The sequence below is a fragment of the Cololabis saira genome, unplaced genomic scaffold (assembly GCF_033807715.1).
Source record: "Cololabis saira isolate AMF1-May2022 unplaced genomic scaffold, fColSai1.1 scf027, whole genome shotgun sequence".
NCBI lineage: Eukaryota > Metazoa > Chordata > Actinopteri > Beloniformes > Belonidae > Cololabis > Cololabis saira.
Genome location: NW_026906191.1, coordinates 737140 through 762500, shown reverse-complemented (window position 1 = coordinate 762500; position 25361 = coordinate 737140). Strand labels below are relative to the sequence as shown.

The 25361-nt window shown below is 45.8% G+C and overlaps 76 non-coding genes and 2 pseudogenes across 76 annotated transcripts; all 78 read left to right on the top strand.

Moving 5' to 3' along the window:
* Positions 1-55: 55 nt before the first annotated feature.
* On the top strand, positions 56-174 carry LOC133427232 (5S ribosomal RNA). The gene has a single exon (XR_009772484.1). It is a non-coding gene; the product is annotated as a 5S ribosomal RNA (ribosomal RNA).
* A 217-nt stretch (positions 175-391) lies between these two features.
* LOC133427162 (5S ribosomal RNA) lies at positions 392-510 on the top strand. Its single transcript, XR_009772416.1, has one exon. It is a non-coding gene; the product is annotated as a 5S ribosomal RNA (ribosomal RNA).
* A 217-nt stretch (positions 511-727) lies between these two features.
* LOC133427277 (5S ribosomal RNA) lies at positions 728-846 on the top strand. Its single transcript, XR_009772528.1, has one exon. It is a non-coding gene; the product is annotated as a 5S ribosomal RNA (ribosomal RNA).
* A 199-nt stretch (positions 847-1045) lies between these two features.
* On the top strand, positions 1046-1164 carry LOC133427249 (5S ribosomal RNA). Its single transcript, XR_009772500.1, has one exon. It is a non-coding gene; the product is annotated as a 5S ribosomal RNA (ribosomal RNA).
* Positions 1165-1381: 217 nt separating this feature from the next.
* On the top strand, positions 1382-1500 carry LOC133427137 (5S ribosomal RNA). Its single transcript, XR_009772391.1, has one exon. It is a non-coding gene; the product is annotated as a 5S ribosomal RNA (ribosomal RNA).
* Positions 1501-1699: 199 nt separating this feature from the next.
* Positions 1700-1818, top strand: LOC133427350 (5S ribosomal RNA). Its single transcript, XR_009772599.1, has one exon. It is a non-coding gene; the product is annotated as a 5S ribosomal RNA (ribosomal RNA).
* Positions 1819-2035: 217 nt separating this feature from the next.
* LOC133427183 (5S ribosomal RNA) lies at positions 2036-2154 on the top strand. The gene has a single exon (XR_009772436.1). It is a non-coding gene; the product is annotated as a 5S ribosomal RNA (ribosomal RNA).
* A 199-nt stretch (positions 2155-2353) lies between these two features.
* On the top strand, positions 2354-2472 carry LOC133427216 (5S ribosomal RNA). The gene has a single exon (XR_009772469.1). It is a non-coding gene; the product is annotated as a 5S ribosomal RNA (ribosomal RNA).
* A 199-nt stretch (positions 2473-2671) lies between these two features.
* Positions 2672-2790, top strand: LOC133427304 (5S ribosomal RNA). Its single transcript, XR_009772555.1, has one exon. It is a non-coding gene; the product is annotated as a 5S ribosomal RNA (ribosomal RNA).
* A 217-nt stretch (positions 2791-3007) lies between these two features.
* On the top strand, positions 3008-3126 carry LOC133427250 (5S ribosomal RNA). Its single transcript, XR_009772501.1, has one exon. It is a non-coding gene; the product is annotated as a 5S ribosomal RNA (ribosomal RNA).
* Positions 3127-3325: 199 nt separating this feature from the next.
* On the top strand, positions 3326-3444 carry LOC133427215 (5S ribosomal RNA). The gene has a single exon (XR_009772468.1). It is a non-coding gene; the product is annotated as a 5S ribosomal RNA (ribosomal RNA).
* Positions 3445-3661: 217 nt separating this feature from the next.
* On the top strand, positions 3662-3780 carry LOC133427070 (5S ribosomal RNA). The gene has a single exon (XR_009772328.1). It is a non-coding gene; the product is annotated as a 5S ribosomal RNA (ribosomal RNA).
* A 217-nt stretch (positions 3781-3997) lies between these two features.
* On the top strand, positions 3998-4116 carry LOC133427136 (5S ribosomal RNA). Its single transcript, XR_009772390.1, has one exon. It is a non-coding gene; the product is annotated as a 5S ribosomal RNA (ribosomal RNA).
* A 199-nt stretch (positions 4117-4315) lies between these two features.
* Positions 4316-4434, top strand: LOC133427434 (5S ribosomal RNA). Its single transcript, XR_009772670.1, has one exon. It is a non-coding gene; the product is annotated as a 5S ribosomal RNA (ribosomal RNA).
* A 217-nt stretch (positions 4435-4651) lies between these two features.
* Positions 4652-4770, top strand: LOC133427121 (5S ribosomal RNA). The gene has a single exon (XR_009772376.1). It is a non-coding gene; the product is annotated as a 5S ribosomal RNA (ribosomal RNA).
* Positions 4771-4969: 199 nt separating this feature from the next.
* Positions 4970-5088, top strand: LOC133427410 (5S ribosomal RNA). The gene has a single exon (XR_009772655.1). It is a non-coding gene; the product is annotated as a 5S ribosomal RNA (ribosomal RNA).
* A 199-nt stretch (positions 5089-5287) lies between these two features.
* On the top strand, positions 5288-5406 carry LOC133427417 (5S ribosomal RNA; annotated as a pseudogene).
* A 217-nt stretch (positions 5407-5623) lies between these two features.
* LOC133427433 (5S ribosomal RNA) lies at positions 5624-5742 on the top strand. The gene has a single exon (XR_009772669.1). It is a non-coding gene; the product is annotated as a 5S ribosomal RNA (ribosomal RNA).
* Positions 5743-5941: 199 nt separating this feature from the next.
* On the top strand, positions 5942-6060 carry LOC133427172 (5S ribosomal RNA). Its single transcript, XR_009772426.1, has one exon. It is a non-coding gene; the product is annotated as a 5S ribosomal RNA (ribosomal RNA).
* A 199-nt stretch (positions 6061-6259) lies between these two features.
* LOC133427303 (5S ribosomal RNA) lies at positions 6260-6378 on the top strand. The gene has a single exon (XR_009772554.1). It is a non-coding gene; the product is annotated as a 5S ribosomal RNA (ribosomal RNA).
* Positions 6379-6595: 217 nt separating this feature from the next.
* On the top strand, positions 6596-6714 carry LOC133427059 (5S ribosomal RNA). The gene has a single exon (XR_009772317.1). It is a non-coding gene; the product is annotated as a 5S ribosomal RNA (ribosomal RNA).
* Positions 6715-6931: 217 nt separating this feature from the next.
* Positions 6932-7050, top strand: LOC133427120 (5S ribosomal RNA). The gene has a single exon (XR_009772375.1). It is a non-coding gene; the product is annotated as a 5S ribosomal RNA (ribosomal RNA).
* Positions 7051-7249: 199 nt separating this feature from the next.
* On the top strand, positions 7250-7368 carry LOC133427418 (5S ribosomal RNA; annotated as a pseudogene).
* A 199-nt stretch (positions 7369-7567) lies between these two features.
* LOC133427356 (5S ribosomal RNA) lies at positions 7568-7686 on the top strand. The gene has a single exon (XR_009772604.1). It is a non-coding gene; the product is annotated as a 5S ribosomal RNA (ribosomal RNA).
* A 217-nt stretch (positions 7687-7903) lies between these two features.
* LOC133427432 (5S ribosomal RNA) lies at positions 7904-8022 on the top strand. The gene has a single exon (XR_009772668.1). It is a non-coding gene; the product is annotated as a 5S ribosomal RNA (ribosomal RNA).
* Positions 8023-8221: 199 nt separating this feature from the next.
* Positions 8222-8340, top strand: LOC133427171 (5S ribosomal RNA). The gene has a single exon (XR_009772425.1). It is a non-coding gene; the product is annotated as a 5S ribosomal RNA (ribosomal RNA).
* Positions 8341-8539: 199 nt separating this feature from the next.
* Positions 8540-8658, top strand: LOC133427302 (5S ribosomal RNA). The gene has a single exon (XR_009772553.1). It is a non-coding gene; the product is annotated as a 5S ribosomal RNA (ribosomal RNA).
* A 217-nt stretch (positions 8659-8875) lies between these two features.
* On the top strand, positions 8876-8994 carry LOC133427429 (5S ribosomal RNA). Its single transcript, XR_009772665.1, has one exon. It is a non-coding gene; the product is annotated as a 5S ribosomal RNA (ribosomal RNA).
* Positions 8995-9211: 217 nt separating this feature from the next.
* Positions 9212-9330, top strand: LOC133427135 (5S ribosomal RNA). The gene has a single exon (XR_009772389.1). It is a non-coding gene; the product is annotated as a 5S ribosomal RNA (ribosomal RNA).
* A 199-nt stretch (positions 9331-9529) lies between these two features.
* Positions 9530-9648, top strand: LOC133427431 (5S ribosomal RNA). The gene has a single exon (XR_009772667.1). It is a non-coding gene; the product is annotated as a 5S ribosomal RNA (ribosomal RNA).
* A 217-nt stretch (positions 9649-9865) lies between these two features.
* LOC133427119 (5S ribosomal RNA) lies at positions 9866-9984 on the top strand. Its single transcript, XR_009772374.1, has one exon. It is a non-coding gene; the product is annotated as a 5S ribosomal RNA (ribosomal RNA).
* A 199-nt stretch (positions 9985-10183) lies between these two features.
* LOC133427409 (5S ribosomal RNA) lies at positions 10184-10302 on the top strand. The gene has a single exon (XR_009772654.1). It is a non-coding gene; the product is annotated as a 5S ribosomal RNA (ribosomal RNA).
* A 199-nt stretch (positions 10303-10501) lies between these two features.
* LOC133427355 (5S ribosomal RNA) lies at positions 10502-10620 on the top strand. The gene has a single exon (XR_009772603.1). It is a non-coding gene; the product is annotated as a 5S ribosomal RNA (ribosomal RNA).
* A 217-nt stretch (positions 10621-10837) lies between these two features.
* LOC133427430 (5S ribosomal RNA) lies at positions 10838-10956 on the top strand. The gene has a single exon (XR_009772666.1). It is a non-coding gene; the product is annotated as a 5S ribosomal RNA (ribosomal RNA).
* A 199-nt stretch (positions 10957-11155) lies between these two features.
* Positions 11156-11274, top strand: LOC133427354 (5S ribosomal RNA). The gene has a single exon (XR_009772602.1). It is a non-coding gene; the product is annotated as a 5S ribosomal RNA (ribosomal RNA).
* A 217-nt stretch (positions 11275-11491) lies between these two features.
* On the top strand, positions 11492-11610 carry LOC133427428 (5S ribosomal RNA). The gene has a single exon (XR_009772664.1). It is a non-coding gene; the product is annotated as a 5S ribosomal RNA (ribosomal RNA).
* Positions 11611-11809: 199 nt separating this feature from the next.
* LOC133427363 (5S ribosomal RNA) lies at positions 11810-11928 on the top strand. Its single transcript, XR_009772611.1, has one exon. It is a non-coding gene; the product is annotated as a 5S ribosomal RNA (ribosomal RNA).
* Positions 11929-12145: 217 nt separating this feature from the next.
* On the top strand, positions 12146-12264 carry LOC133427398 (5S ribosomal RNA). The gene has a single exon (XR_009772644.1). It is a non-coding gene; the product is annotated as a 5S ribosomal RNA (ribosomal RNA).
* A 217-nt stretch (positions 12265-12481) lies between these two features.
* LOC133427134 (5S ribosomal RNA) lies at positions 12482-12600 on the top strand. The gene has a single exon (XR_009772388.1). It is a non-coding gene; the product is annotated as a 5S ribosomal RNA (ribosomal RNA).
* Positions 12601-12799: 199 nt separating this feature from the next.
* LOC133427426 (5S ribosomal RNA) lies at positions 12800-12918 on the top strand. Its single transcript, XR_009772663.1, has one exon. It is a non-coding gene; the product is annotated as a 5S ribosomal RNA (ribosomal RNA).
* Positions 12919-13135: 217 nt separating this feature from the next.
* On the top strand, positions 13136-13254 carry LOC133427118 (5S ribosomal RNA). The gene has a single exon (XR_009772373.1). It is a non-coding gene; the product is annotated as a 5S ribosomal RNA (ribosomal RNA).
* A 199-nt stretch (positions 13255-13453) lies between these two features.
* LOC133427408 (5S ribosomal RNA) lies at positions 13454-13572 on the top strand. The gene has a single exon (XR_009772653.1). It is a non-coding gene; the product is annotated as a 5S ribosomal RNA (ribosomal RNA).
* Positions 13573-13771: 199 nt separating this feature from the next.
* LOC133427352 (5S ribosomal RNA) lies at positions 13772-13890 on the top strand. The gene has a single exon (XR_009772601.1). It is a non-coding gene; the product is annotated as a 5S ribosomal RNA (ribosomal RNA).
* A 217-nt stretch (positions 13891-14107) lies between these two features.
* Positions 14108-14226, top strand: LOC133427425 (5S ribosomal RNA). Its single transcript, XR_009772662.1, has one exon. It is a non-coding gene; the product is annotated as a 5S ribosomal RNA (ribosomal RNA).
* A 199-nt stretch (positions 14227-14425) lies between these two features.
* On the top strand, positions 14426-14544 carry LOC133427170 (5S ribosomal RNA). The gene has a single exon (XR_009772424.1). It is a non-coding gene; the product is annotated as a 5S ribosomal RNA (ribosomal RNA).
* Positions 14545-14743: 199 nt separating this feature from the next.
* Positions 14744-14862, top strand: LOC133427301 (5S ribosomal RNA). The gene has a single exon (XR_009772552.1). It is a non-coding gene; the product is annotated as a 5S ribosomal RNA (ribosomal RNA).
* A 217-nt stretch (positions 14863-15079) lies between these two features.
* LOC133427053 (5S ribosomal RNA) lies at positions 15080-15198 on the top strand. Its single transcript, XR_009772311.1, has one exon. It is a non-coding gene; the product is annotated as a 5S ribosomal RNA (ribosomal RNA).
* Positions 15199-15415: 217 nt separating this feature from the next.
* Positions 15416-15534, top strand: LOC133427300 (5S ribosomal RNA). Its single transcript, XR_009772551.1, has one exon. It is a non-coding gene; the product is annotated as a 5S ribosomal RNA (ribosomal RNA).
* A 199-nt stretch (positions 15535-15733) lies between these two features.
* On the top strand, positions 15734-15852 carry LOC133427129 (5S ribosomal RNA). The gene has a single exon (XR_009772384.1). It is a non-coding gene; the product is annotated as a 5S ribosomal RNA (ribosomal RNA).
* Positions 15853-16069: 217 nt separating this feature from the next.
* Positions 16070-16188, top strand: LOC133427133 (5S ribosomal RNA). The gene has a single exon (XR_009772387.1). It is a non-coding gene; the product is annotated as a 5S ribosomal RNA (ribosomal RNA).
* A 199-nt stretch (positions 16189-16387) lies between these two features.
* On the top strand, positions 16388-16506 carry LOC133427424 (5S ribosomal RNA). Its single transcript, XR_009772661.1, has one exon. It is a non-coding gene; the product is annotated as a 5S ribosomal RNA (ribosomal RNA).
* Positions 16507-16723: 217 nt separating this feature from the next.
* On the top strand, positions 16724-16842 carry LOC133427391 (5S ribosomal RNA). Its single transcript, XR_009772637.1, has one exon. It is a non-coding gene; the product is annotated as a 5S ribosomal RNA (ribosomal RNA).
* A 199-nt stretch (positions 16843-17041) lies between these two features.
* Positions 17042-17160, top strand: LOC133427376 (5S ribosomal RNA). The gene has a single exon (XR_009772623.1). It is a non-coding gene; the product is annotated as a 5S ribosomal RNA (ribosomal RNA).
* Positions 17161-17359: 199 nt separating this feature from the next.
* On the top strand, positions 17360-17478 carry LOC133427345 (5S ribosomal RNA). Its single transcript, XR_009772595.1, has one exon. It is a non-coding gene; the product is annotated as a 5S ribosomal RNA (ribosomal RNA).
* Positions 17479-17625: 147 nt separating this feature from the next.
* On the top strand, positions 17626-17744 carry LOC133427230 (5S ribosomal RNA). The gene has a single exon (XR_009772482.1). It is a non-coding gene; the product is annotated as a 5S ribosomal RNA (ribosomal RNA).
* A 199-nt stretch (positions 17745-17943) lies between these two features.
* On the top strand, positions 17944-18062 carry LOC133427423 (5S ribosomal RNA). The gene has a single exon (XR_009772660.1). It is a non-coding gene; the product is annotated as a 5S ribosomal RNA (ribosomal RNA).
* A 217-nt stretch (positions 18063-18279) lies between these two features.
* Positions 18280-18398, top strand: LOC133427317 (5S ribosomal RNA). Its single transcript, XR_009772568.1, has one exon. It is a non-coding gene; the product is annotated as a 5S ribosomal RNA (ribosomal RNA).
* Positions 18399-18615: 217 nt separating this feature from the next.
* LOC133427346 (5S ribosomal RNA) lies at positions 18616-18734 on the top strand. The gene has a single exon (XR_009772596.1). It is a non-coding gene; the product is annotated as a 5S ribosomal RNA (ribosomal RNA).
* A 199-nt stretch (positions 18735-18933) lies between these two features.
* Positions 18934-19052, top strand: LOC133427108 (5S ribosomal RNA). The gene has a single exon (XR_009772364.1). It is a non-coding gene; the product is annotated as a 5S ribosomal RNA (ribosomal RNA).
* A 199-nt stretch (positions 19053-19251) lies between these two features.
* LOC133427213 (5S ribosomal RNA) lies at positions 19252-19370 on the top strand. Its single transcript, XR_009772466.1, has one exon. It is a non-coding gene; the product is annotated as a 5S ribosomal RNA (ribosomal RNA).
* Positions 19371-19587: 217 nt separating this feature from the next.
* LOC133427180 (5S ribosomal RNA) lies at positions 19588-19706 on the top strand. The gene has a single exon (XR_009772433.1). It is a non-coding gene; the product is annotated as a 5S ribosomal RNA (ribosomal RNA).
* A 217-nt stretch (positions 19707-19923) lies between these two features.
* On the top strand, positions 19924-20042 carry LOC133427343 (5S ribosomal RNA). Its single transcript, XR_009772593.1, has one exon. It is a non-coding gene; the product is annotated as a 5S ribosomal RNA (ribosomal RNA).
* A 147-nt stretch (positions 20043-20189) lies between these two features.
* Positions 20190-20308, top strand: LOC133427092 (5S ribosomal RNA). Its single transcript, XR_009772349.1, has one exon. It is a non-coding gene; the product is annotated as a 5S ribosomal RNA (ribosomal RNA).
* Positions 20309-20507: 199 nt separating this feature from the next.
* Positions 20508-20626, top strand: LOC133427422 (5S ribosomal RNA). The gene has a single exon (XR_009772659.1). It is a non-coding gene; the product is annotated as a 5S ribosomal RNA (ribosomal RNA).
* A 217-nt stretch (positions 20627-20843) lies between these two features.
* On the top strand, positions 20844-20962 carry LOC133427316 (5S ribosomal RNA). The gene has a single exon (XR_009772567.1). It is a non-coding gene; the product is annotated as a 5S ribosomal RNA (ribosomal RNA).
* A 217-nt stretch (positions 20963-21179) lies between these two features.
* On the top strand, positions 21180-21298 carry LOC133427169 (5S ribosomal RNA). Its single transcript, XR_009772423.1, has one exon. It is a non-coding gene; the product is annotated as a 5S ribosomal RNA (ribosomal RNA).
* A 199-nt stretch (positions 21299-21497) lies between these two features.
* On the top strand, positions 21498-21616 carry LOC133427179 (5S ribosomal RNA). The gene has a single exon (XR_009772432.1). It is a non-coding gene; the product is annotated as a 5S ribosomal RNA (ribosomal RNA).
* Positions 21617-21833: 217 nt separating this feature from the next.
* Positions 21834-21952, top strand: LOC133427221 (5S ribosomal RNA). Its single transcript, XR_009772474.1, has one exon. It is a non-coding gene; the product is annotated as a 5S ribosomal RNA (ribosomal RNA).
* A 198-nt stretch (positions 21953-22150) lies between these two features.
* On the top strand, positions 22151-22269 carry LOC133427091 (5S ribosomal RNA). Its single transcript, XR_009772348.1, has one exon. It is a non-coding gene; the product is annotated as a 5S ribosomal RNA (ribosomal RNA).
* A 199-nt stretch (positions 22270-22468) lies between these two features.
* On the top strand, positions 22469-22587 carry LOC133427077 (5S ribosomal RNA). Its single transcript, XR_009772334.1, has one exon. It is a non-coding gene; the product is annotated as a 5S ribosomal RNA (ribosomal RNA).
* Positions 22588-22804: 217 nt separating this feature from the next.
* LOC133427421 (5S ribosomal RNA) lies at positions 22805-22923 on the top strand. Its single transcript, XR_009772658.1, has one exon. It is a non-coding gene; the product is annotated as a 5S ribosomal RNA (ribosomal RNA).
* A 199-nt stretch (positions 22924-23122) lies between these two features.
* Positions 23123-23241, top strand: LOC133427329 (5S ribosomal RNA). The gene has a single exon (XR_009772580.1). It is a non-coding gene; the product is annotated as a 5S ribosomal RNA (ribosomal RNA).
* A 217-nt stretch (positions 23242-23458) lies between these two features.
* On the top strand, positions 23459-23577 carry LOC133427199 (5S ribosomal RNA). The gene has a single exon (XR_009772452.1). It is a non-coding gene; the product is annotated as a 5S ribosomal RNA (ribosomal RNA).
* A 199-nt stretch (positions 23578-23776) lies between these two features.
* Positions 23777-23895, top strand: LOC133427386 (5S ribosomal RNA). The gene has a single exon (XR_009772632.1). It is a non-coding gene; the product is annotated as a 5S ribosomal RNA (ribosomal RNA).
* A 217-nt stretch (positions 23896-24112) lies between these two features.
* On the top strand, positions 24113-24231 carry LOC133427420 (5S ribosomal RNA). Its single transcript, XR_009772657.1, has one exon. It is a non-coding gene; the product is annotated as a 5S ribosomal RNA (ribosomal RNA).
* A 217-nt stretch (positions 24232-24448) lies between these two features.
* On the top strand, positions 24449-24567 carry LOC133427315 (5S ribosomal RNA). Its single transcript, XR_009772566.1, has one exon. It is a non-coding gene; the product is annotated as a 5S ribosomal RNA (ribosomal RNA).
* Positions 24568-24784: 217 nt separating this feature from the next.
* Positions 24785-24903, top strand: LOC133427167 (5S ribosomal RNA). Its single transcript, XR_009772421.1, has one exon. It is a non-coding gene; the product is annotated as a 5S ribosomal RNA (ribosomal RNA).
* A 199-nt stretch (positions 24904-25102) lies between these two features.
* On the top strand, positions 25103-25221 carry LOC133427107 (5S ribosomal RNA). The gene has a single exon (XR_009772363.1). It is a non-coding gene; the product is annotated as a 5S ribosomal RNA (ribosomal RNA).
* The last annotated feature ends 140 nt before the right edge of the window (positions 25222-25361 follow it).

Here is a 25361-nt window from a genome sequence, read left to right as displayed (position 1 = left end):
TATTCTATGACTTATCTTCAACTCCATATAAGAGGTATTTCAAGCTGCAGCTTCTGCTTACAGCCATACCAGCCTGGATGCACCCGATCTCGTCTGATCTCGGAAGCTAAGCAGGGTCGGGCCTGGTTAGTACTTGGATGGGAGACCGCCAGGGAATACCAGGTGCTGTAACCTTTTTCAACCTGCAGAGAACGCTCTCGCTTAATCTACCCACATATATTTCAACGTGGTAACAGCGACAGCTCACGTCCTAAAGTGTTTTGCACATGGTTAAGGCACTTTAACTCCAACAAATAAGCGCTTCTAAATTATTATCACCAACAAATCAATGACTTATATTATATGACTTATCTTCAACTCCATATAAGAGGTATTTCAAGCTGCAGCTTCTGCTTACGGCCATACCACCCTGGATGCGCCCGATCTCGTCTGATCTCGGAAGCTAAGCAGGGTCGGGCCTGGTTAGTACTTGGATGGGAGACCGCCTGGGGATACCAGGTGCTGTAAGCTTTTTCAACCAGCAGAGAGCGCTCTCGCTTAATCTACCCACACATATTTCAACGTGGTAACAGCGACAGCTCACGTCCTAAAGTGTTTTGCACATGGTTAAGGCACTTTAACTCCAACAAATAAGCGCTTCTAAATTATTATCACCAACAAATCAATGACTTATAATATATGACTTATCTTCAACTCCATATAAGAAGTATTTCAAGCTGCAGCTTCAGCTTACGGCCATACCATCCTGGATGCGCCCGATCTCGTCTGATCTCGGAAGCTAAGCATGGTCAGGCCTGGTTAGTACTTGGATGGGAGACCGCCTGGGAATACCAGGTGCTGTAAGCTTTTTCAACCAGCAGAGAGCGCTCTCGCTTAATCTACCCACACATATTTCAACGTGGTAAGAGCGACAGCTCACGTCCTAAAGTGTTTTGCACATGGTTAAGGCACTTTAACTCCAACAAATAAAACCAACAAATCAATGACCTATATTCTATGACTTATCTTCAACTCCATATAAGAGGTATTTCAAGCTGCAGCTACTGCTTATGGCCATACCAGCCTGGATGCGCCCGATCTCGTCTGATCTCGGAAGCTAAGCAGGGTCGGGCCTGGTTAGTACTTGGATGGGAGACCGCCTGGGAATACCAGGAGCTGTAAGCATTTTCAACCAGCAGAGAGCACTCTCGCTTAATCTACCCACACATATTTCAACGTGGTAACAGCGACAGCTCACGTCCAAAAGTGTTTTTCACATGGTTAAGGCACTTTAACTCCAACAAATAAACGCTTCTAAATTATTATCACCAACAAATCAATGACTTATATTATATGACTTATCTTCAACTCCATATAAGAGGTATTTCAAGCAGCAGCTTCTGCTTACGGCCATACCAGCCTGGATGCGCCCGATCTCGTCTGATCTCGGAAGCTAAGCAGGGTCGGGCCTGGTTAGTACTTGGATGGGAGACCGCCTGGGAATACCAGGTGCTGTAAGTATTTTCAACCAGCAGAGAGCGCTCTCGCTTAATCTACCCACACATATTTCAACGTGGTAACAGCGACAGCTCACGTCCTAAAGTGTTTTGCACATGGTTAAGGCACTTTAACTCCAACAAATAAAACCAACAAATCAATGACTTATATTCTATGACTTATCTTCAACTCCATATAAGAGGTATTTCAAGCTGCAGCTTCTGCTTACGGCCATACCAGCCTGGATGCGCCGGATCTCGTCTGATCTCGGAAGCTAAGCAGGGTCAGGCCTGGTTAGTACTTGGATGGGAGACCGCCTGGGAATACCAGGTGCTGTAAGCTTTTTCAACCAGCAGAGAGCGCTCTCGCTTAATCTACCCACACATATTTCAACGTGGTAACAGCGACAGCTCACGTCCTAAAGTGTTTTTCACATGGTTAAGGCACTTTAACTCCAACAAATATGCGCTTCTAAATTATTATCACCAACAAATCAATGACTTATATTATATGACTTATCTTCAACTCCATATAAGAGGTATTTCAAGCTGCAGCTTCAGCTTACGGCCATACCAGCCTGGATGCGCCCGATCTCGCCTGATCTCGGAAGCTAAGCAGGGTCGGGCCTGGTTAGTACTTGGATGGGAGACCGCCTGGGAATACCAGGTGCTGTAAGCTTTTTCAACCAGCAGAGAGCGCTCTCGCTTAATCTACCCACACATATTTCAACGTGGTAACAGCGACAGCTCACGTCCTAAAGTGTTTTGCACATGGTTAAGGCACTTTAACTCCAACAAATAAAACCAACAAATCAATGACTTATATTCTATGACTTATCTTCAACTCCATATAAGAGGTATTTCAAGCTGCAGCTTCTGCTTACGGCCATACCAGCCTGGATGCGCCAGATCTCGTCTGATCTCGGAAGCTAAGCAGGGTCGGGCCTGGTTAGTACTTGGATGGGAGACCGCCTGGGAATACCAGGTGCTGTAAGCTTTTTCAACCAGCAGAGAGCGCTCTCGCTTAATCTACCCACACATATTTCAACGTGGTAACAGCGACAGCTCACGTCCTAAAGTGTTTTGCACATGGTTAAGGCACTTTAACTCCAACAAATAAAACCAACAAATCAATGACTTATATTCTATGACTTATCTTCAACTCCATATAAGAGGTATTTCAAGCTGCAGCTTCTGCTTACAGCCATACCAGCCTGGATGCGCCCGATCTCGTCTGATCTCGGAAGCTAAGCAGGGTCGGGCCTGGTTAGTACTTGGATGGGAGACCGCCAGGGAATACCAGGTGCTGTAACCTTTTTCAACCTGCAGAGAACGCTCTCGCTTAATCTACCCACATATATTTCAACGTGGTAACAGCAACAGCTCACGTCCTAAAGTGTTTTGCACATGGTTAAGGCACTTTAACTCCAACAAATAAGCGCTTCTAAATTATTATCACCAACAAATCAATGACTTATATTATATGACTTATCTTCAACTCCATATAAGAGGTATTTCAAGCTGCAGCTTCAGCTTATGGCCATACCAGCCTGGATGCGCCCGATCTCGCCTGATCTCGGAAGCTAAGCAGGGTCGGGCCTGGTTAGTACTTGGATGGGAGACCGCCTGGGAATACCAGGTGCTGTAAGCTTTTTCAACCAGCAGAGAGCGCTCTCGCTTAATCTACCCACACATATTTCAACGTGGTAACAGCGACAGCTCACGTCCTAAAGTGTTTTGCACATGGTTAAGGCACTTTAACTCCAACAAATAAAACCAACAAATCAATGACTTATATTCTATGACTTATCTTCAACTCCATATAAGAGGTATTTCAAGCTGCAGCTTCTGCTTACGGCCATACCAGCCTGGATGCGCCAGATCTCGTCTGATCTCGGAAGCTAAGCAGGGTCGGGCCTGGTTAGTACTTGGATGGGAGACCGCCTGGGAATACCAGGTGCTGTAAGCTTTTTCAACCAGCAGAGAGCGCTCTCGCTTAATCTACCCACACATATTTCAACGTGGTAACAGCGACAGCTCACGTCCTAAAGTGTTTTGCACATGGTTAAGGCACTTTAACTCCAACAAATAAGCGCTTCTAAATTATTATCACCAACAAATCAATGACTTATATTATATGACTTATCTTCAACTCCATATAAGAGGTATTTCAAGCTGCAGCTTCTGCTTACGGCCATACCACCCTGGATGCGCCCGATCTCGTCTGATCTCGGAAGCTAAGCAGGGTCGGGCCTGGTTAGTACTTGGATGGGAGACCGCCTGGGAATACCAGGAGCTGTAAGCATTTTCAACCAGCAGAGAGCACTCTCGCTTAATCTACCCACACATATTTCAACGTGGTAACAGCGACAGCTCACGTCCAAAAGTGTTTTTCACATGGTTAAGGCACTTTAACTCCAACAAATAAACGCTTCTAAATTATTATCACCAACAAATCAATGACTTATATTATATGACTTATCTTCAACTCCATATAAGAGGTATTTCAAGCAGCAGCTTCTGCTTACGGCCATACCAGCCTGGATGCGCCCGATCTCGTCTGATCTCGGAAGCTAAGCAGGGTCGGGCCTGGTTAGTACTTGGATGGGAGACCGCCTGGGAATACCAGGTGCTGTAAGTATTTTCAACCAGCAGAGAGCGCTCTCGCTTAATCTACCCACACATATTTCAACGTGGTAACAGCGACAGCTCACGTCCTAAAGTGTTTTGCACATGGTTAAGGCACTTTAACTCCAACAAATAAAACCAACAAATCAATGACTTATATTCTATGACTTATCTTCAACTCCATATAAGAGGTATTTCAAGCTGCAGCTTCTGCTTACGGCCATACCAGCCTGGATGCGCCCGATCTCGTCTGATCTCGGAAGCTAAGCAGGGTCGGGCCTGGTTAGTACTTGGATGGGAGACCGCCTGGGAATACCAGGTGCTGTAAGCTTTTTCAACCAGCAGAGAGCGCTCTCGCTTAATCTACCCACACATATTTCAACGTGGTAACAGCGACAGCTCACGTCCTAAAGTGTTTTTCACATGGTTAAGGCACTTTAACTCCAACAAATATGCGCTTCTAAATTATTATCACCAACAAATCAATGACTTATATTATATGACTTATCTTCAACTCCATATAAGAGGTATTTCAAGCTGCAGCTTCAGCTTACGGCCATACCAGCCTGGATGCGCCCGATCTCGTCTGATCTCGGAAGCTAAGCAGGGTCGGGCCTGGTTAGTACTTGGATGGGAGACCGCCTGGGAATATCAGGTGCTGTAAGCTTTTTCAACCAGCAGAGAGCGCTCTCGCTTAATCTACCCACACATATTTCAACGTGGTAACAGCGACAGCTCACGTCCTAAAGTGTTTTGCACATGGTTAAGGCACTTTAACTCCAACAAATAAAACCAACAAATCAATGACTTATATTCTATGACTTATCTTCAACTCCATATAAGAGGTATTTCAAGCAGCAGATTCTGCTTACGGCCATACCAGCCTGGATGCGCCCGATCTCGTCTGATCTCGGAAGCTAAGCAGGGTCCGGCCTGGTTAGTACTTGGATGGGAGACCGCCTTGTAATACCAGGTGCTGTAAGCTTTTTCAACCAGCAGAGAGCGCTCTCGCTTAATCTACCCACACATATTTCAACGTGGTAACAGCGACAGCTCACGTCCTAAAGTGTTTTGCACATGGTTAAGGCACTTTAACTCCAACAAATAAAACCAACAAATCAATGACTTATATTCTATGACTTATCTTCAACTCCATATAAGAGGTATGTCAAGCTGCAGCTTCTGCTTACGGCCATACCAGCCTGGATGCGCCAGATCTCGTCTGTTCTCGGAAGCTAAGCAGGGTCGGGCGTGGTTAGTACTTGGATGCGAGACCGCCTGGGAATACCAGGTGCTGTAAGCTTTTTCAACCAGCAGAGAGCGCTCTCGCTTAATCTACCCACACAAATTTCAACGTGGTAACAGCGACAGCTCACGTCCTAAAGTGTTTTGCACATGGTTAAGGCACTTTAACTCCAACAAATAAGCGCTTCTAAATTATTATCACCAACAAATCAATGACTTATATTATATGACTTATCTTCAACTCCATATAAGAGGTATTTCAAGCTGCAGCTTCAGCTTACGGCCATACCAGCCTGGATGCGCCCGATCTCGTCTGATCTCGGAAGCTAAGCAGGGTCGGGCCTGGTTAGTACTTGGATGGGAGACCGCCTGGGAATACCAGGTGCTGTAAGCTTTTTCAACCAGCAGAGAGCGCTCTCGCTTAATCTACCCACACATATTTCAACGTGGTAACAGCGACAGCTCACGTCCTAAAGTGTTTTGCACATGGTTAAGGCACTTTAACTCCAACAAATAAAACCAACAAATCAATGACTTATATTCTATGACTTATCTTCAACTCCATATAAGAGGTATTTCAAGCTGCAGCTTCTGCTTACGGCCATACCAGCCTGGAAGCGCCAGATCTCGTCTGATCTCGGAAGCTAAGCAGGGTCGGGCCTGGTTAGTACTTGGATGGGAGACCGCCTGGGAATACCAGGTGCTGTAAGCTTTTTCAACCAGCAGAGAGCGCTCTCGCTTAATCTACCCACACATATTTCAACGTGGTAACAGCGACAGCTCACGTCCTAAAGTGTTTTGCACATGGTTAAGGCACTTTAACTCCAACAAATAAAACCAACAAATCAATGACTTATATTCTATGACTTATCTTCAACTCCATATAAGAGGTATTTCAAGCTGCAGCTTCTGCTTACAGCCATACCAGCCTGGATGCGCCCGATCTCGTCTGATCTCGGAAGCTAAGCAGGGTCGGGCCTGGTTAGTACTTGGATGGGAGACCGCCAGGGAATACCAGGTGCTGTAACCTTTTTCAACCTGCAGAGAACGCTCTCGCTTAATCTACCCACATATATTTCAACGTGGTAACAGCGACAGCTCACGTCCTAAAGTGTTTTGCACATGGTTAAGGCACTTTAACTCCAACAAATAAGCGCTTCTAAATTATTATCACCAACAAATCAATGACTTATATTATATGACTTATCTTCAACTCCATATAAGAGGTATTTCAAGCTGCAGCTTCTGCTTACGGCCATACCACCCTGGATGCGCCCGATCTCGTCTGATCTTGGAAGCTAAGCAGGGTCGGGCCTGGTTAGTACTTGGATGGGAGACCGCCTGGGAATACCAGGTGCTGTAAGCTTTTTCAACCAGCAGAGAGCGCTCTCGCTTAATCTACCCACACATATTTCAACGTGGTAACAGCGACAGCTCACGTCCAAAAGTGTTTTTCACATGGTTAAGGCACTTTAACTCCAACAAATAAACGCTTCTAAATTATTATCACCAACAAATCAATGACTTATATTATATGACTTATCTTCAACTCCATATAAGAGGTATTTCAAGCAGCAGCTTCTGCTTACGGCCATACCAGCCTGGATGCGCCCGATCTCGTCTGATCTCGGAAGCTAAGCAGGGTCGGGCCTGGTTAGTACTTGGATGGGAGACCGCCTGGGAATATCAGGTGCTGTAAGCTTTTTCAACCAGCAGAGAGCGCTCTCGCTTAATCTACCCACACATATTTCAACGTGGTAACAGCGACAGCTCACGTCCTAAAGTGTTTTGCACATGGTTAAGGCACTTTAACTCCAACAAATAAAACCAACAAATCAATGACTTATATTCTATGACTTATCTTCAACTCCATATAAGAGGTATTTCAAGCAGCAGATTCTGCTTACGGCCATACCAGCCTGGATACGCCCGATCTCGTCTGATCTCGGAAGCTAAGCAGGGTCCGGACTGGTTAGTACTTGGATGGGAGACCGCCTTGTAATACCAGGTGCTGTAAGCTTTTTCAACCAGCAGAGAGCGCTCTCGCTTAATCTACCCACACATATTTCAACGTGGTAACAGCGACAGCTCACGTCCTAAAGTGTTTTGCACATGGTTAAGGCACTTTAACTCCAACAAATAAAACCAACAAATCAATGACTTATATTCTATGACTTATCTTCAACTCCATATAAGAGGTATGTCAAGCTGCAGCTTCTGCTTACGGCCATACCAGCCTGGATGCGCCAGATCTCGTCTGATCTCGGAAGCTAAGCAGGGTCGGGCGTGGTTAGTACTTGGATGGGAGACCGCCTGGGAATACCAGGTGCTGTAAGCTTTTTCAACCAGCAGAGAGCGCTCTCGCTTAATCTACCCACACAAATTTCAACGTGGTAACAGCGACAGCTCACGTCCTAAAGTGTTTTGCACATGGTTAAGGCACTTTAACTCCAACAAATAAGCGCTTCTAAATTATTATCACCAACAAATCAATGACTTATATTATATGACTTATCTTCAACTCCATATAAGAGGTATTTCAAGCTGCAGCTTCAGCTTACGGCCATACCAGCCTGGATGCGCCCGATCTCGTCTGATCTCGGAAGCTAAGCAGGGTCGGGCCTGGTTAGTACTTGGATGGGAGACCGCCTGGGAATACCAGGTGCTGTAAGCTTTTTCAACCAGCAGAGAGCGCTCTCGCTTAATCTACCCACACATATTTCAACGTGGTAACAGCGACAGCTCACGTCCTAAAGTGTTTTGCACATGGTTAAGGCACTTTAACTCCAACAAATAAAACCAACAAATCAATGACTTATATTCTATGACTTATCTTCAACTCCATATAAGAGGTATTTCAAGCTGCAGCTTCTGCTTACGGCCATACCAGCCTGGAAGCGCCAGATCTCGTCTGATCTCGGAAGCTAAGCAGGGTCGGGCCTGGTTAGTACTTGGATGGGAGACCGCCTGGGAATACCAGGTGCTGTAAGCTTTTTCAACCAGCAGAGAGCGCTCTCGCTTAATCTACCCACACATATTTCAACGTGGTAACAGCGACAGCTCACGTCCTAAAGTGTTTTGCACATGGTTAAGGCACTTTAACTCCAACAAATAAAACCAACAAATCAATGACTTATATTCTATGACTTATCTTCAACTCCATATAAGAGGTATTTCAAGCTGCAGCTTCTGCTTACAGCCATACCAGCCTGGATGCGCCCGATCTCGTCTGATCTCGGAAGCTAAGCAGGGTCGGGCCTGGTTAGTACTTGGATGGGAGACCGCCAGGGAATACCAGGTGCTGTAACCTTTTTCAACCTGCAGAGAACGCTCTCGCTTAATCTACCCACATATATTTCAACGTGGTAACAGCGACAGCTCACGTCCTAAAGTGTTTTGCACATGGTTAAGGCACTTTAACTCCAACAAATAAGCGCTTCTAAATTATTATCACCAACAAATCAATGACTTATATTATATGACTTATCTTCAACTCCATATAAGAGGTATTTCAAGCTACAGCTTCTGCTTACGGCCATACCACCCTGGATGCGCCCGATCTCGTCTGATCTTGGAAGCTAAGCAGGGTCGGGCCTGGTTAGTACTTGGATGGGAGACCGCCTGGGAATACCAGGTGCTGTAAGCTTTTTCAACCAGCAGAGAGCGCTCTCGCTTAATCTACCCACACATATTTCAACGTGGTAACAGCGACAGCTCACGTCCAAAAGTGTTTTTCACATGGTTAAGGCACTTTAACTCCAACAAATAAACGCTTCTAAATTATTATCACCAACAAATCAATGACTTATATTATATGACTTATCTTCAACTCCATATAAGAGGTATTTCAAGCAGCAGCTTCTGCTTACGGCCATACCAGCCTGGATGCGCCCGATCTCGTCTGATCTCGGAAGCTAAGCAGGGTCGGGCCTGGTTAGTACTTGGATGGGAGACCGCCTGGGAATACCAGGTGCTGTAAGTATTTTCAACCAGAAGAGAGCGCTCTCGCTTAATCTACCCACACATATTTCAACGTGGTAACAGCGACAGCTCACGTCCTAAAGTGTTTTGCACATGGTTAAGGCACTTTAACTCCAACAAATAAAACCAACAAATCAATGACTTATATTCTATGACTTATCTTCAACTCCATATAAGAGGTATTTCAAGCTGCAGCTTCTGCTTACGGCCATACCAGCCTGGATGCGCCCGATCTCGTCTGATCTCGGAAGCTAAGCAGGGTCGGGCCTGGTTAGTACTTGGATGGGAGACCGCCTGGGAATACCAGGTGCTGTAAGCTTTTTCAACCAGCAGAGAGCGCTCTCGCTTAATCTACCCACACATATTTCAACGTGGTAACAGCGACAGCTCACGTCCTAAAGTGTTTTTCACATGGTTAAGGCACTTTAACTCCAACAAATATGCGCTTCTAAATTATTATCACCAACAAATCAATGACTTATATTATATGACTTATCTTCAACTCCATATAAGAGGTATTTCAAGCTGCAGCTTCAGCTTACGGCCATACCAGCCTGGATGCGCCCGATCTCGTCTGATCTCGGAAGCTAAGCAGGGTCGGGCCTGGTTAGTACTTGGATGGGAGACCGCCTGGGAATATCAGGTGCTGTAAGCTTTTTCAACCAGCAGAGAGCGCTCTCGCTTAATCTACCCACACATATTTCAACGTGGTAACAGCGACAGCTCACGTCCTAAAGTGTTTTGCACATGGTTAAGGCACTTTAACTCCAACAAATAAAACCAACAAATCAATGACTTATATTCTATGACTTATCTTCAACTCCATATAAGAGGTATTTCAAGCAGCAGATTCTGCTTACGGCCATACCAGCCTGGATGCGCCCGATCTCGTCTGATCTCGGAAGCTAAGCAGGGTCCGGCCTGGTTAGTACTTGGATGGGAGACCGCCTTGTAATACCAGGTGCTGTAAGCTTTTTCAACCAGCAGAGAGCGCTCTCGCTTAATCTACCCACACATATTTCAACGTGGTAACAGCGACAGCTCACGTCCTAAAGTGTTTTGCACATGGTTAAGGCACTTTAACTCCAACAAATAAAACCAACAAATCAATGACTTATATTCTATGACTTATCTTCAACTCCATATAAGAGGTATGTCAAGCTGCAGCTTCTGCTTACGGCCATACCAGCCTGGATGCGCCAGATCTCGTCTGATCTCGGAAGCTAAGCAGGGTCGGGCGTGGTTAGTACTTGGATGGGAGACCGCCTGGGAATACCAGGTGCTGTAAGCTTTTTCAACCAGCAGAGAGCGCTCTCGCTTAATCTACCCACACAAATTTCAACGTGGTAACAGCGACAGCTCACGTCCTAAAGTGTTTTGCACATGGTTAAGGCACTTTAACTCCAACAAATAAGCGCTTCTAAATTATTATCACCAACAAATCAATGACTTATATTATATGACTTATCTTCAACTCCATATAAGAGGTATTTCAAGCTGGAGCTTCAGCTTACGGCCATACCAGCCTGGATGCGCCCGATCTCGTCTGATCTCGGAAGCTAAGCAGGGTCGGGCCTGGTTAGTACTTGGATGGGAGACCGCCTGGGAATACCAGGTGCTGTAAGCTTTTTCAACCAGCAGAGAGCGCTCTCGCTTAATCTACCCACACATATTTGAACGTGGTAACAGCGACAGCTCACGTCCTAAAGTGTTTTGCACATGGTTAAGGCACTTTAACTCCAACAAATAAAACCAACAAATCCATGACTTATATTCTATGACTTATCTTCAACTCCATATAAGAGGTATGTCAAGCTGCAGCTTCTGCTTACGGCCATACCAGCCTGGATGCGCCAGATCTCGTCTGATCTCGGAAGCTAAGCAGGGTCGGGCGTGGTTAGTACTTGGATGGGAGACCGCCTGGGAATACCAGGTGCTGTAAGCTTTTTCAACCAGCAGAGAGCGCTCTCGCTTAATCTACCCACACAAATTTCAACGTGGTAACAGCGACAGCTCACGTCCTAAAGTGTTTTGCACATGGTTAAGGCACTTTAACTCCAACAAATAAGCGCTTCTAAATTATTATCACCAACAAATCAATGACTTATATTATATGACTTATCTTCAACTCCATATAAGAGGTATTTCAAGCTGCAGCTTCAGCTTACGGCCATACCAGCCTGGATGCGCCCGATCTCGTCTGATCTCGGAAGCTAAGCAGGGTCGGGCCTGGTTAGTACTTGGATGGGAGACCGCCTGGGAATACCAGGTGCTGTAAGCTTTTTCAACCAGCAGAGAGCGCTCTCGCTTAATCTACCCACACATATTTCAACGTGGTAACAGCGACAGCTCACGTCCTAAAGTGTTTTGCACATGGTTAAGGCACTTTAACTCCAACAAATAAAACCAACAAATCAATGACTTATATTCTATGACTTATCTTCAACTCCATATAAGAGGTATTTCAAGCTGCAGCTTCTGCTTACGGCCATACCAGCCTGGAAGCGCCAGATCTCGTCTGATCTCGGAAGCTAAGCAGGGTCGGGCCTGGTTAGTACTTGGATGGGAGACCGCCAGGGAATACCAGGTGCTGTAACCTTTTTCAACCTGCAGAGAACGCTCTCGCTTAATCTACCCACATATATTTCAACGTGGTAACAGCGACAGCTCACGTCCTAAAGTGTTTTGCACATGGTTAAGGCACTTTAACTCCAACAAATAAGCGCTTCTAAATTATTATCACCAACAAATCAATGACTTATATTATATGACTTATCTTCAACTCCATATAAGAGGTATTTCAAGCTGCAGCTTCTGCTTACGGCCATACCACCCTGGATGCGCCCGATCTCGTCTGATCTTGGAAGCTAAGCAGGGTCGGGCCTGGTTAGTACTTGGATGGGAGACCGCCTGGGAATACCAGGTGCTGTAAGCTTTTTCAACCAGCAGAGAGCGCTCTCGCTTAATCTACCCACACATATTTCAACGTGGTAACAGCGACAGCTCACGTCCAAAAGTGTTTTTCACATGGTTAAGGCACTTTAACTCCAACAAATAAACGCTTCTAAATTATTATCACCAACAAATCAATGACTTATATTATATGACTTATCTTCAACTCCATATAAGAGGTATTTCAAGCAGCAGCTTCTGCTTACGGCCATACCAGCCTGGATGCGCCCGATCTCGTCTGATCTCGGAAGCTAAGCAGGGTCGGGCCTGGTTAGTACTTGGATGGGAGACCGCCTGGGAATACCAGGTGCTGTAAGTATTTTCAACCAGAAGAGAGCGCTCTCGCTTAATCTACCCACACATATTTCAACGTGGTAACAGCGACAGCTCACGTCCTAAAGTGTTTTGCACATGGTTAAGGCACTTTAACTCCAACAAATAAAACCAACAAATCAATGACTTATATTCTATGACTTATCTTCAACTCCATATAAGAGGTATTTCAAGCTGCAGCTTCTGCTTACGGCCATACCAGCCTGGATGCGCCCGATCTCGTCTGATCTCGGAAGCTAAGCAGGGTCGGGCCTGGTTAGTACTTGGATGGGAGACCGCCTGGGAATACCAGGTGCTGTAAGCTTTTTCAACCAGCAGAGAGCGCTCTCGCTTAATCTACCCACACATATTTCAACGTGGTAACAGCGACAGCTCACGTCCTAAAGTGTTTTTCACATGGTTAAGGCACTTTAACTCCAACAAATATGCGCTTCTAAATTATTATCACCAACAAATCAATGACTTATATTATATGACTTATCTTCAACTCCATATAAGAGGTATTTCAAGCTGCAGCTTCAGCTTACGGCCATACCAGCCTGGATGCGCCCGATCTCGTCTGATCTCGGAAGCTAAGCAGGGTCGGGCCTGGTTAGTACTTGGATGGGAGACCGCCTGGGAATATCAGGTGCTGTAAGCTTTTTCAACCAGCAGAGAGCGCTCTCGCTTAATCTACCCACACATATTTCAACGTGGTAACAGCGACAGCTCACGTCCTAAAGTGTTTTGCACATGGTTAAGGCACTTTAACTCCAACAAATAAAACCAACAAATCAATGACTTATATTCTATGACTTATCTTCAACTCCATATAAGAGGTATTTCAAGCAGCAGATTCTGCTTACGGCCATACCAGCCTGGATGCGCCCGATCTCGTCTGATCTCGGAAGCTAAGCAGGGTCCGGCCTGGTTAGTACTTGGATGGGAGACCGCCTTGTAATACCAGGTGCTGTAAGCTTTTTCAACCAGCAGAGAGCGCTCTCGCTTAATCTACCCACACATATTTCAACGTGGTAACAGCGACAGCTCACGTCCTAAAGTGTTTTGCACATGGTTAAGGCACTTTAACTCCAACAAATAAAACCAACAAATCAATGACTTATATTCTATGACTTATCTTCAACTCCATATAAGAGGTATGTCAAGCTGCAGCTTCTGCTTACGGCCATACCAGCCTGGATGCGCCAGATCTCGTCTGATCTCGGAAGCTAAGCAGGGTCGGGCGTGGTTAGTACTTGGATGGGAGACCGCCTGGGAATACCAGGTGCTGTAAGCTTTTTCAACCAGCAGAGAGCGCTCTCGCTTAATCTACCCACACAAATTTCAACGTGGTAACAGCGACAGCTCACGTCCTAAAGTGTTTTGCACATGGTTAAGGCACTTTAACTCCAACAAATAAGCGCTTCTAAATTATTATCACCAACAAATCAATGACTTATATTATATGACTTATCTTCAACTCCATATAAGAGGTATTTCAAGCTGCAGCTTCAGCTTACGGCCATACCAGCCTGGATGCGCCCGATCTCGTCTGATCTCGGAAGCTAAGCAGGGTCGGGCCTGGTTAGTACTTGGATGGGAGACCGCCTGGGAATACCAGGTGCTGTAAGCTTTTTCAACCAGCAGAGAGCGCTCTCGCTTAATCTACCCACACATATTTCAACGTGGTAACAGCGACAGCTCACGTCCTAAAGTGTTTTGCACATGGTTAAGGCACTTTAACTCCAACAAATAAAACCAACAAATCAATGACTTATATTCTATGACTTATCTTCAACTCCATATAAGAGGTATTTCAAGCTGCAGCTTCTGCTTACGGCCATACCAGCCTGGAAGCGCCAGATCTCGTCTGATCTCGGAAGCTAAGCAGGGTCGGGCCTGGTTAGTACTTGGATGGGAGACCGCCTGGGAATACCAGGTGCTGTAAGCTTTTTCAACCAGCAGAGAGCGCTCTCGCTTAATCTACCCACACATATTTCAACGTGGTAACAGCGACAGCTCACGTCCTAAAGTGTTTTGCACATGGTTAAGGCACTTTAACTCCAACAAATAAAACCAACAAATCAATGACTTATATTCTATGACTTATCTTCAACTCCATATAAGAGGTATTTCAAGCTGCAGCTTCTGCTTACAGCCATACCAGCCTGGATGCGCCCGATCTCGTCTGATCTCGGAAGCTAAGCAGGGTCGGGCCTGGTTAGTACTTGGATGGGAGACCGCCAGGGAATACCAGGTGCTGTAACCTTTTTCAACCTGCAGAGAACGCTCTCGCTTAATCTACCCACATATATTTCAACGTGGTAACAGCGACAGCTCACGTCCTAAAGTGTTTTGCACATGGTTAAGGCACTTTAACTCCAACAAATAAGCGCTTCTAAATTATTATCACCAACAAATCAATGACTTATATTATATGACTTATCTTCAACTCCATATAAGAGGTATTTCAAGCTGCAGCTTCTGCTTACGGCCATACCACCCTGGATGCGCCCGATCACGTCTGATCTCGGAAGCTAAGCAGGGTCGGGCCTGGTTAGTACTTGGATGGGAGACCGCCTGGGAATACCAGGTGCTGTAAGCTTTTTCAACCAGCAGAGAGCGCTCTCGCTTAATCTACCCACACATATTTCAACGTGGTAACAGCGACAGCTCACGTCCTAAAGTGTTTTGCACATGGTTAAGGCACTTTAACGCCAACAAATAAGCGCTTCTAAATTATTATCACCAACAAATCAATGACTTATATTATATGACTTATCTTCAACTCCATATAAGAAGTATTTCAAGCTGCAGCTTCAGCTTACGGCCATACCATCCTGGATGCGCCCGATCTCGTCTGATCTCGGAAGCTAAGCAGGGTCAGGCCTGGTTAGTACTTGGATGAGAGACCGCCTGGGAATACCAGGTGCTGTAAGCTTTTTCAACCAGCAGAGAGCGCTCTCGCTTAATCTACCCACACATATTTCAACGTGGTAAGAGCGACAGCTCACGTCCTAAAGTGTTTTGCACATGGTTAAGGCACTTTAACTCCAACAAATAAAACCAACAAATCAATGACCTATATTCTATGACTTATCTTCAACTCCATATAAGAGGTATTTCAAGCTGCAGCTACAGCTTATGGCCATACCAGCCTGGATGCGCCCGATCTCGTCTGATCTCGGAAGCTAAGCAGGGTCGGGCCTGGTTAGTACTTGGATGGGAGACCGCCTGGGAATACCAGGTGCTGTAAGCATTTTCAACCAGCAGAGAGCACTCTCGCTTAATCTACCCACACATATTTCAACGTGGTAACAGCGACAGCTCACGTCCAAAAGTGTTTTTCACATGGTTAAGGCACTTTAACTCCAACAAATAAACGCTTCTAAATTATTATCACCAACAAATCAATGACTTATATTATATGACTTATCTTCAACTCCATATAAGAGGTATTTCAAGCAGCAGCTTCTGCTTACGGCCATACCAGCCTGGATGCGCCCGATCTCGTCTGATCTCGGAAGCTAAGCAGGGTCGGGCCTGGTTAGTACTTGGATGGGAGACCGCCTGGGAATACCAGGTGCTGTAAGTATTTTCAACCAGCAGAGAGCGCTCTCGCTTAATCTACCCACACATATTTCAACGTGGTAACAGCGACAGCTCACGTCCTAAAGTGTTTTGCACATGGTTAAGGCACTTTAACTCCAACAAATAAAACCAACAAATCAATGACTTATATTCTATGACTTATCTTCAACTCCATATAAGAGGTATTTCAAGCTGCAGCTTCTGCTTACGGCCATACCAGCCTGGATGCGCCCGATCTCGTCTGATCTCGGAAGCTAAGCAGGGTCGGGCCTGGTTAGTACTTGGATGGGAGACCGCCTGGGAATACCAGGTGCTGTAAGCTTTTTCAACCAGCAGAGAGCGCTCTCGCTTAATCTACCCACACATATTTCAACGTGGTAACAGCGACAGCTCACGTCCTAAAGTGTTTTTCACATGGTTAAGGCACTTTAACTCCAACAAATATGCGCTTCTAAATTATTATCACCAACAAATCAATGACTTATATTATATGACTTATCTTCAACTCCATATAAGAGGTATTTCAAGCTGCAGCTTCAGCTTACGGCCATACCAGCCTGGATGGGCCCGATCTCGTCTGATCTCGGAAGCTAAGCAGGGTCGGGCCTGGTTAGTACTTGGATGGGAGACCGCCTGGGAATATAAGGTGCTGTAAGCTTTTTCAACCAGCAGAGAGCGCTCTCGCTTAATCTACCCACACATATTTCAACGTGGTAACAGCGACAGCTCACGTCCTAAAGTGTTTTGCCCATGGTTAAGGCACTTTAACTCCAACAAATAAAACCAACAAATCAATGACTTATATTCTATGACTTATCTTCAACTCCATATAAGAGGTATTTCAAGCAGCAGATTCTGCTTACGGCCATACCAGCCTGGATGCGCCCGATCTCGTCTGATCTCGGAAGCTAAGCAGGGTCCGGCCTGGTTAGTACTTGGATGGGAGACCGCCTGGTAATACCAGGTGCTGTAAGCTTTTTCAACCAGCAGAGAGCGCTCTCGCTTAATCTACCCACACATATTTCAACGTGGTAACAGCGACAGCTCACGTCCTAAAGTGTTTTGCACATGGTTAAGGCACTTTAACTCCAACAAATAAAACCAACAAATCAATGACTTATATTCTATGACTTATCTTCAACTCCATATAAGAGGTATGTCAAGCTGCAGCTTCTGCTTACGGCCATACCAGCCTGGATGCGCCCGATCTCGTCTGATCTCGTAAGCTAAGCAGGGTCGGGCCTGGTTAGTACTTGGATGGGAGACCGCCTGGGAATACCAGGAGCTGTAAGCATTTTCAACCAGCAGAGAGCGCTCTCGCTTAATCTACCCACACATATTTCAACGTGGTAACAGCGACAGCTCACGTCCTAAAGTCTTTTGCACATGGTTAAGGCACTTTAACTCCAACAAATAATAGGTATTTCAAGCAGCAGATTCTGCTTACGGCCATACCAGCCTGGATGCGCCAGATCTCGTCTGATCTCGGAAGCTAAGCAGGGTCGGGCCTGGTTAGTACTTGGATGGGAGACCGCCTGGGAATACCAGGTGCTGTAAGCATTTTCAACCAGCAGAGAGCGCTCTCGCTTAATCTAGCCACACATATTTCAACGTGGTAACAGCGACAGCTCACGTCCTAAAGTGTTTTGCACATGGTTAAGGCACTTTAACTCCAACAAATAAAACCAACAAATCAATGACTTATATTCTATGACTTATCTTCAACTCCATATAAGAGGTATTTCAAGCTGCAGCTTCTGCTTACGGCCATACCAGCCTGGATGCGCCCGATCTCGTCTGATCTCGGAAGCTAAGCAGGGTCGGGCCTGGTTAGTACTTGGATGGGAGACCGCCTGGGAATACCAGGTGCTGTAAGCTTTTTCAACCAGCAGAGAGCGCTCTCGCTTAATCTACCCACACAAATTTCAACGTGGTAACAGTGACAGCTCACGTCCTAAAGTGTTTTGCACATGGTTAAGGCACTTTAACTCCAACAAATATGCGCTTCTAAATTATTATCACCAACAAATCAATGACTTATATTATATGACTTATCTTCAACTCCATATAAGAGGTATTTCAAGCTGCAGCTTCAGCTTACGGCCATACCAGCCTGGATGCGCCCGATCTCGTCTGATCTCGGAAGCTAAGCAGGGTCGGGCCTGGTTAGGACTTGGATGGGAGACCGCCTGGGAATACCAGGTGCTGTAAGCTTTTTCAACCAGCAGAGAGCGCTCTCGCTTAATCTACCCACACATATTTCAACGTGGTAACAGCGACAGCTCACGTCCTAAAGTGTTTTGCACATGGTTAAGGCACTTTAACTCTAACAAATAAGCGCTTCTAAATTATTATCACCAACAAATCAATGACTTATATTATATGACTTATCATCAACTCCATATAAGAGGTATTTCAAGCTGCAGCTTCAGCTTACGGCCATACCAGCCTGGATGCGCCCGATCTCGTCTGATCTTGGAAGCTAAGCAGGGTCGGGCCTGGTTAGTACTTGGATGGCAGACCGCCTGGGAGTACCAGGTGCTGTAAGCTTTTTCAACCAGCAGAGAGCGCTCTCGCTTAATCTACCCACACATATTTCAACGTGGTAACAGCGACAGCTCACGTCCTAAAGTGTTTTGCACATGGTTAAGGCACTTTAACTCCAACAAATAAAACCAACAAATCAATGACCTTTATTCTATGACTTATCTTCAACTCCATATAAGAGGTATTTCAAGCTGCAGCTTCTGCTTACGGCCATACCAGCCTGGATGCGCCCGATCTCGTCTGATCTCGGAAGCTAAGCGGGGTCGGGCCTGGTTAGTACTTGGATGGGAGACCGCCTGGGAATACCAGGTGCTGTAAGCTTTTTCAACCAGCAGAGAGCGCTCTCGCTTAATCTACCCACACAAATTTCAACGTGGTAACAGCGACAGCTCACGTCCTAAAGTGTTTTGCACATGGTTAAAGCACTTTAACTCCGACAAATAAAACCAACAAATCAATGACTTATATTCTATGACTTATCTTCAACTCCATATAAGAGGTATTTCAAGCTGCAGCTTCTGCTTACGGCCATACCAGCCTGGATGCGCCCGATCTCGTCTGATCTCGGAAGCTAAGCAGGGTCGGGCCTGGTTAGTACTTGGATGGGAGACCGCCTGGGAACACCAGGAGCTGTAAGCATTTTCAACCAGCAGAGAGCGCTCTCGCTTAATCTACCCACACATATTTCAACGTGGTAACAGCGACAGCTCACGTCCTAAAGTGTTTTGCACATGGTTAAGCCACTTTAACTCCAACAAATAAGCGCTTCTAAATTATTATCACCAACAGATCAATGACTTATATTATATGACTTATCTTCAACTCCATATAAGAGGTATTTCAAACAGCAGCTTCTGCTTACGGCCATACCAGCCTGGATGCGCCCGATCTCGTCTGATCTCGGAAGCTAAGCAGGGTCGGGCCTGGTTAGTACTTGGATGGGAGACCGCCTGGGAATACCAGGAGCTGTAAGCATTTTCAACCAGCAGAGAGCGCTCTCGCTTAATCTACCCACACATATTTCAACGTGGTAACAGCGACAGCTCACGTCCTAAAGTGTTTTGCACATGGTTAAGGCACTTTAACTCCAACAAATAAGCGCTTCTAAATTATTATCACCAACAAATCAATGACTTATATTATATGACTTATCTTCAACTCCATATAAGAGGTATTTCAAGCTGCAGCTTCTGCTTACGGCCATACCAGCCTGGATGCGCCCGATCTCGTCTGATCTCGTAAGCTAAGCAGGGTCGGGCCTGGTTAGTACTTGGATGGGAGACCGCCTGGGAATACCAGGAGCTGTAAGCATTTTCAACCAGCAGAGAGCGCTCTCGCTTAATCTACCCACACATATTTCAACGTGGTAACAGCGACAGCTCACGTCCTAAAGTCTTTTGCACATGGTTAAGGCACTTTAACTCCAACAAATAATAGGTATTTCAAGCAGCAGATTCTGCTTACGGCCATACCAGCCTGGATGCGCCCGATCTCGTCTGATCTCGGAAGCTAAGCAGGGTCGGGCCTGGTTAGTACTTGGATGGGAGACCGCCTGGGAATACCAGGTGCTGTAAGCATTTTCAACCAGCAGAGAGCGCTCTCGCTTAATCTAGCCACACATATTTCAACGTGGTAACAGCGACAGCTCACGTCCTAAAGTGTTTTGCACATGGTTAAGGCACTTTAACTCCAACAAATAAAACCAACAAATCAATGACTTATATTCTATGACTTATCTTCAACTCCATATAAGAGGTATTTCAAGCTGCAGCTTCTGCTTACGGCCATACCAGCCTGGATGCGCCCGATCTCGTCTGATCTCGGAAGCTAAGCAGGGTCGGGCCTGGTTAGTACTTGGATGGGAGACCGCCTGGGAATACCAGGTGCTGTAAGCTTTTTCAACCAGCAGAGAGCGCTCTCGCTTAATCTACCCACACAAATTTCAACGTGGTAACAGCGACAGCTCACGTCCTAAAGTGTTTTGCACATGGTTAAGGCACTTTAACTCCAACAAATATGCGCTTCTAAATTATTATCACCAACAAATCAATGACTTATATTATATGACTTATCTTCAACTCCATATAAGAGGTATTTCAAGCTGCAGCTTTAGCTTACGGCCATACCAGCCTGGATGCGCCCGATCTCGTCTGATCTCGGAAGCTAAGCAGGGTCGGGCCTGGTTAGGACTTGGATGGGAGACCGCCTGGGAATACCAGGTGCTGTAAGCTTTTTCAACCAGCAGAGAGCGCTCTCACTTAATCTACCCACACATATTTCAACGTGGTAACAGCGACAGCTCACGTCCTAAAGTGTTTTGCACATGGTTAAGGCACTTTAACTCCAACAAATAAGCGCTTCTAAATTATTATCACCAACAAATCAATGACCTATATTATATGACTTATCTTCAACTCCATATAAGAGGTATTTCAAGCTGCAGCTTCAGCTTACGGCCATACCAGCCTGGATGCGCCCGATCTCGTCTGATCTTGGAAGCTAAGCAGGGTCGGGCCTGGTTAGTACTTGGATGGGAGACCGCCTGGGAATACCAGGTGCTGTAAGCTTTTTCAACCAGCAGAGAGCGCTCTCGCTTAATCTACCCACACATATTTCAACGTGGTAACAGCGACAGCTCACGTCCTAAAGTGTTTTGCACATGGTTAAGGCACTTTAACTCCGACAAATAAAACCAACAAATCAATGACTTATATTCTATGACTTATCTTCAACTCCATATAAGAGGTATTTCAAGCTGCAGCTTCTGCTTACGGCCATACCAGCCTGGATGCGCCCGATCTCGTCTGATCTCGGAAGCTAAGCAGGGTCGGGCCTGGTTAGTACTTGGATGGGAGACCGCCTGGGAATACCAGGAGCTGTAAGCATTTTCAACCAGCAGAGAGCGCTCTCGCTTAATCTACCCACACATATTTCAACGTGGTAACAGCGACAGCTCACGTCCTAAAGTGTTTTGCACATGGTTAAGGCACTTTAACTCCAACAAATAAGCGCTTCTAAATTATTATCACCAACAGATCAATGACTTATATTATATGACTTATCTTCAACTCCATATAAGAGGTATTTCAAACAGCAGCTTCTGCTTACGGCCATACCAGCCTGGATGCGCCCGATCTCGTCTGATCTCGGAAGCTAAGCAAGGTCGGGCCTGGTTAGTACTTGGATGGGAGACCGCCTGGGAATACCAGGTGCTGTAAGCATTTTCAACCAGCAGAGAGCGCTCTCGCTTAATCTACCCACACATATTTCAACTTAGTAACAGCGACAGCTCACGTCCAAAAGTGTTTTGCACATGGTTAAGGCACTTTAACTCCAACAAATAAAACCAACAAATCAATGACTTATATTCTATGATTATCTTCAACTCCATATAAGAGGTATTTCAAGCTGCAGTTTCAGCTTACGGCCATACCAGCCTGGATGCGCCCGATCTCGTCTGATCTCGGAAGCTAAGCAGGGTCGGGCCTGGTTAGTACTTGGATGGGAGACCGCCTGGGAATACCAGGTGCTGTAAGCATTTTCAACCAGCAGAGAGCGCTCTCGCTTAATCTACCCACACATATTTCAACGTGGTAACAGCGACAGCTCACGTCCTAAAGTGTTTTGCACATGGTTAAGGCACTTTAACTCCAACAAATAAAACCAACAAATCAATGACTTATATTCTATGACTTATCTTCAACTCCATATAAGAGGTATTTCAAGCTGCAGCTTCTGCTTACGGCCATACCAGCCTGGATGCGCCCGATCTCGTCTGATCTCGGAAGCTAAGCAGGGTCGGGCCTGGTTAGTACTTGGATGGGGGACCGCCTGGGAATACCAGGTGCTGTAAGCTTTTCCAACCAGCAGAGAGCGCTCTCGCTTAATCTACCCACACATATTTCAACGTGGTAACAGCGACAGCTCACGTCCTAAAGTGTTTTGCACATGGTTAAGCCACTTTAACTCCAACAAATAAGCGCTTCTAAATTATTATCACCAACAAATCAATGACTCATATTATATGACTTATCTTCAACTCCATATAAGAGGTATTTCAAGCTGCAGCTTCTGCTTACGGCCATACCAGCCTGGATGCGCCCGATCTCGTCTGATCTCGGAAGCTAAGCAGGGTCGGGCCTGGTTAGTACTTGGATGGGAGACCGCCTGGGAATACCAGGTGCTGTAAGCTTTTTCAACCTGCAGAGAGCGCTCTCGCTTAATCTACCCACACATATTTCAACGTGGTAACAGCGACAGCTCACGTCCTAAAGTGTTTTGCACATGGTTAAGGCACTTTAACTCCAACAAATAAAACCAACAAATCAATGACTTATATGCTATGACTTATCTTCAACTCCATATAAGAGGTATTTCAAGCTGCAGCTTCTGCTTACGGCCATACCAGCCTGGATGTGCCCGATCTTGTCTGATCTCGGAAGCTAAGCAGGTTTGAGCCTGGTTAGTACTTGGATGGGGGACCGCCTGGGAATACCAGGTGCTGTAAGCTTTTTCAACCAGCAGAGAACGCTCTCGCTTAATCTAGCCACACATATTTCAACGTGGTAACAGCAACAGCTCACGTCCTAAAGTGTTTTTCACATGGTTAAGGCACGTTAACTCCAACAAATAAGCGCTTCTAAATTATTATCACCAACAAATCAATGACTTATATTCTATGACTTATCTTCAACTCCATATAAGAGGTATTTCAAGCTGCAGCTTCTGCTTATGGCCATACCAGCCTGGATGCGCCCGATCTCGTCTGATCTCGGAAGCTAAGCAGGGTCGGGCCTGGTTAGTACTTGGATGGGAGACCGACTGGGAATACCAGGTGCTGTAAGCTTTTTCAACCTGCAGAGAGCGCTCTCGCTTAATCTACCCACACATATTTCAACGTGGTAACAGCGACAGCTCACGTCCTAAAGGGTTTTGCACATGGTTAAGGCACTTTAACTCCAACAAATCAAACCAACAAATCAATGACTTATATGCTATGACTTATCTTCAACTCCATATAAGAGGTATTTCAAGCTGCAGCTTCTGCTTACGGCCATACCAGCCTGGATGCGACCGATCTCGTCTGATCTCGGAAGCTAAGTAGGGTCGGGCCTGGTTAGTACTTGGATGGGAGACGGCCTGGGAATACCAGGTGCTGTAAGCTTTTTCAACCAGCAGAGAACGCTCTCGCTTAATCTAGCCACACATATTTCAACGTGGTAACAGCGACAGCTCACGTCCTAAAGTGTTTTGCACATGGTTAAGGCACTTTAACTCCAACAAATAAGCGCTTCTAAATTATTATCACCAACAAATCAATGACTTATATTATATGACTTATCTTCAACTCCATATAAGAGGTATTTCAAGCTGCAGCTTCTGCTTACGGCCATACCAGCCTGGATGCGCCCGATCTCGTCTGATCTCGGAAGCTAAGCAGGGTCGGGCCTGGTTAGTACTTGGATGGGAGACCGCCTGGGAATACCAGGTGCTGTAAGCTTTTTCAAAAAGCAGAGAGCGCTCTCGCTTAATCTACCCACACATATTTCAACGTGGTAACAGCGACAGCTCACGTCCTAAAGTGTTTTTCACATGGTTAAGGCACTTTAACTCCAACAAATATGCGCTTCTAAATTATTATCACCAACAAATCAATGACTTATATTATATGACTTATCTTCAACTCCATATAAGAGGTATTTCAAGCTGCAGCTTCAGCTTACGGCCATACCAGCCTGGATGCGCCCGATCTCGTCTGATCTCGGAAGCTAAGCAGGGTCGGGCCTGGTTAGGACTTGGATGGGAGACCGCCTGGGAATACCAGGTGCTGTAAGCTTTTTCAACCAGCAGAGAGCGCTCTCGCTTAATCTACCCACACATATTTCAACGTGGTAACAGCGACAGCTCACGTCCTAAAGTGTTTTGCACATGGTTAAGGCACTTTAACTCCAACAAATAAGCGCTTCTAAATTATTATCACCAACAAATCAATGACTTATATTATATGACTTATCTTCAACTCCATATAAGAGGTATTTCAAGCTGCAGCTTCAGCTTACGGCCATACCAGCCTGGATGCGCCCGATCTCGTCTGATCTTGGAAGCTAAGCAGGGTCGGGCCTGGTTAGTACTTGGATGGGAGACCGCCTGGGAATACCAGGTGCTGTAAGCTTTTTCAACCAGCAGAGAGCGCTCTCGCTTAATCTACCCACACATATTTCAACGTGGTAACAGCGACAGCTCACGTCCTAAAGTGTTTTGCACATGGTTAAGGCACTTTAACTCCAACAAATAAAACCAACAAATCAATGACTTATATTCTATGACTTATCTTCAACTCCATATAAGAGGTATTTCAAGCTGCAGCTTCTGCTTACGGCCATACCAGCCTGGATGCGCCCGATCTCGTCTGATCTCGGAAGCTAAGCGGGGTCGGGCCTGGTTAGTACTTGGATGGGAGACCGCCTGGGAATACCAGGTGCTGTAAGCTTTTTCAACCAGCAGAGAGCGCTCTCGCTTAATCTACCCACACAAATTTCAACGTGGTAACAGCGACAGCTCACGTCCTAAAGTGTTTTGCACATGGTTAAGGCACTTTAACTCCGACAAATAAAACCAACAAATCAATGA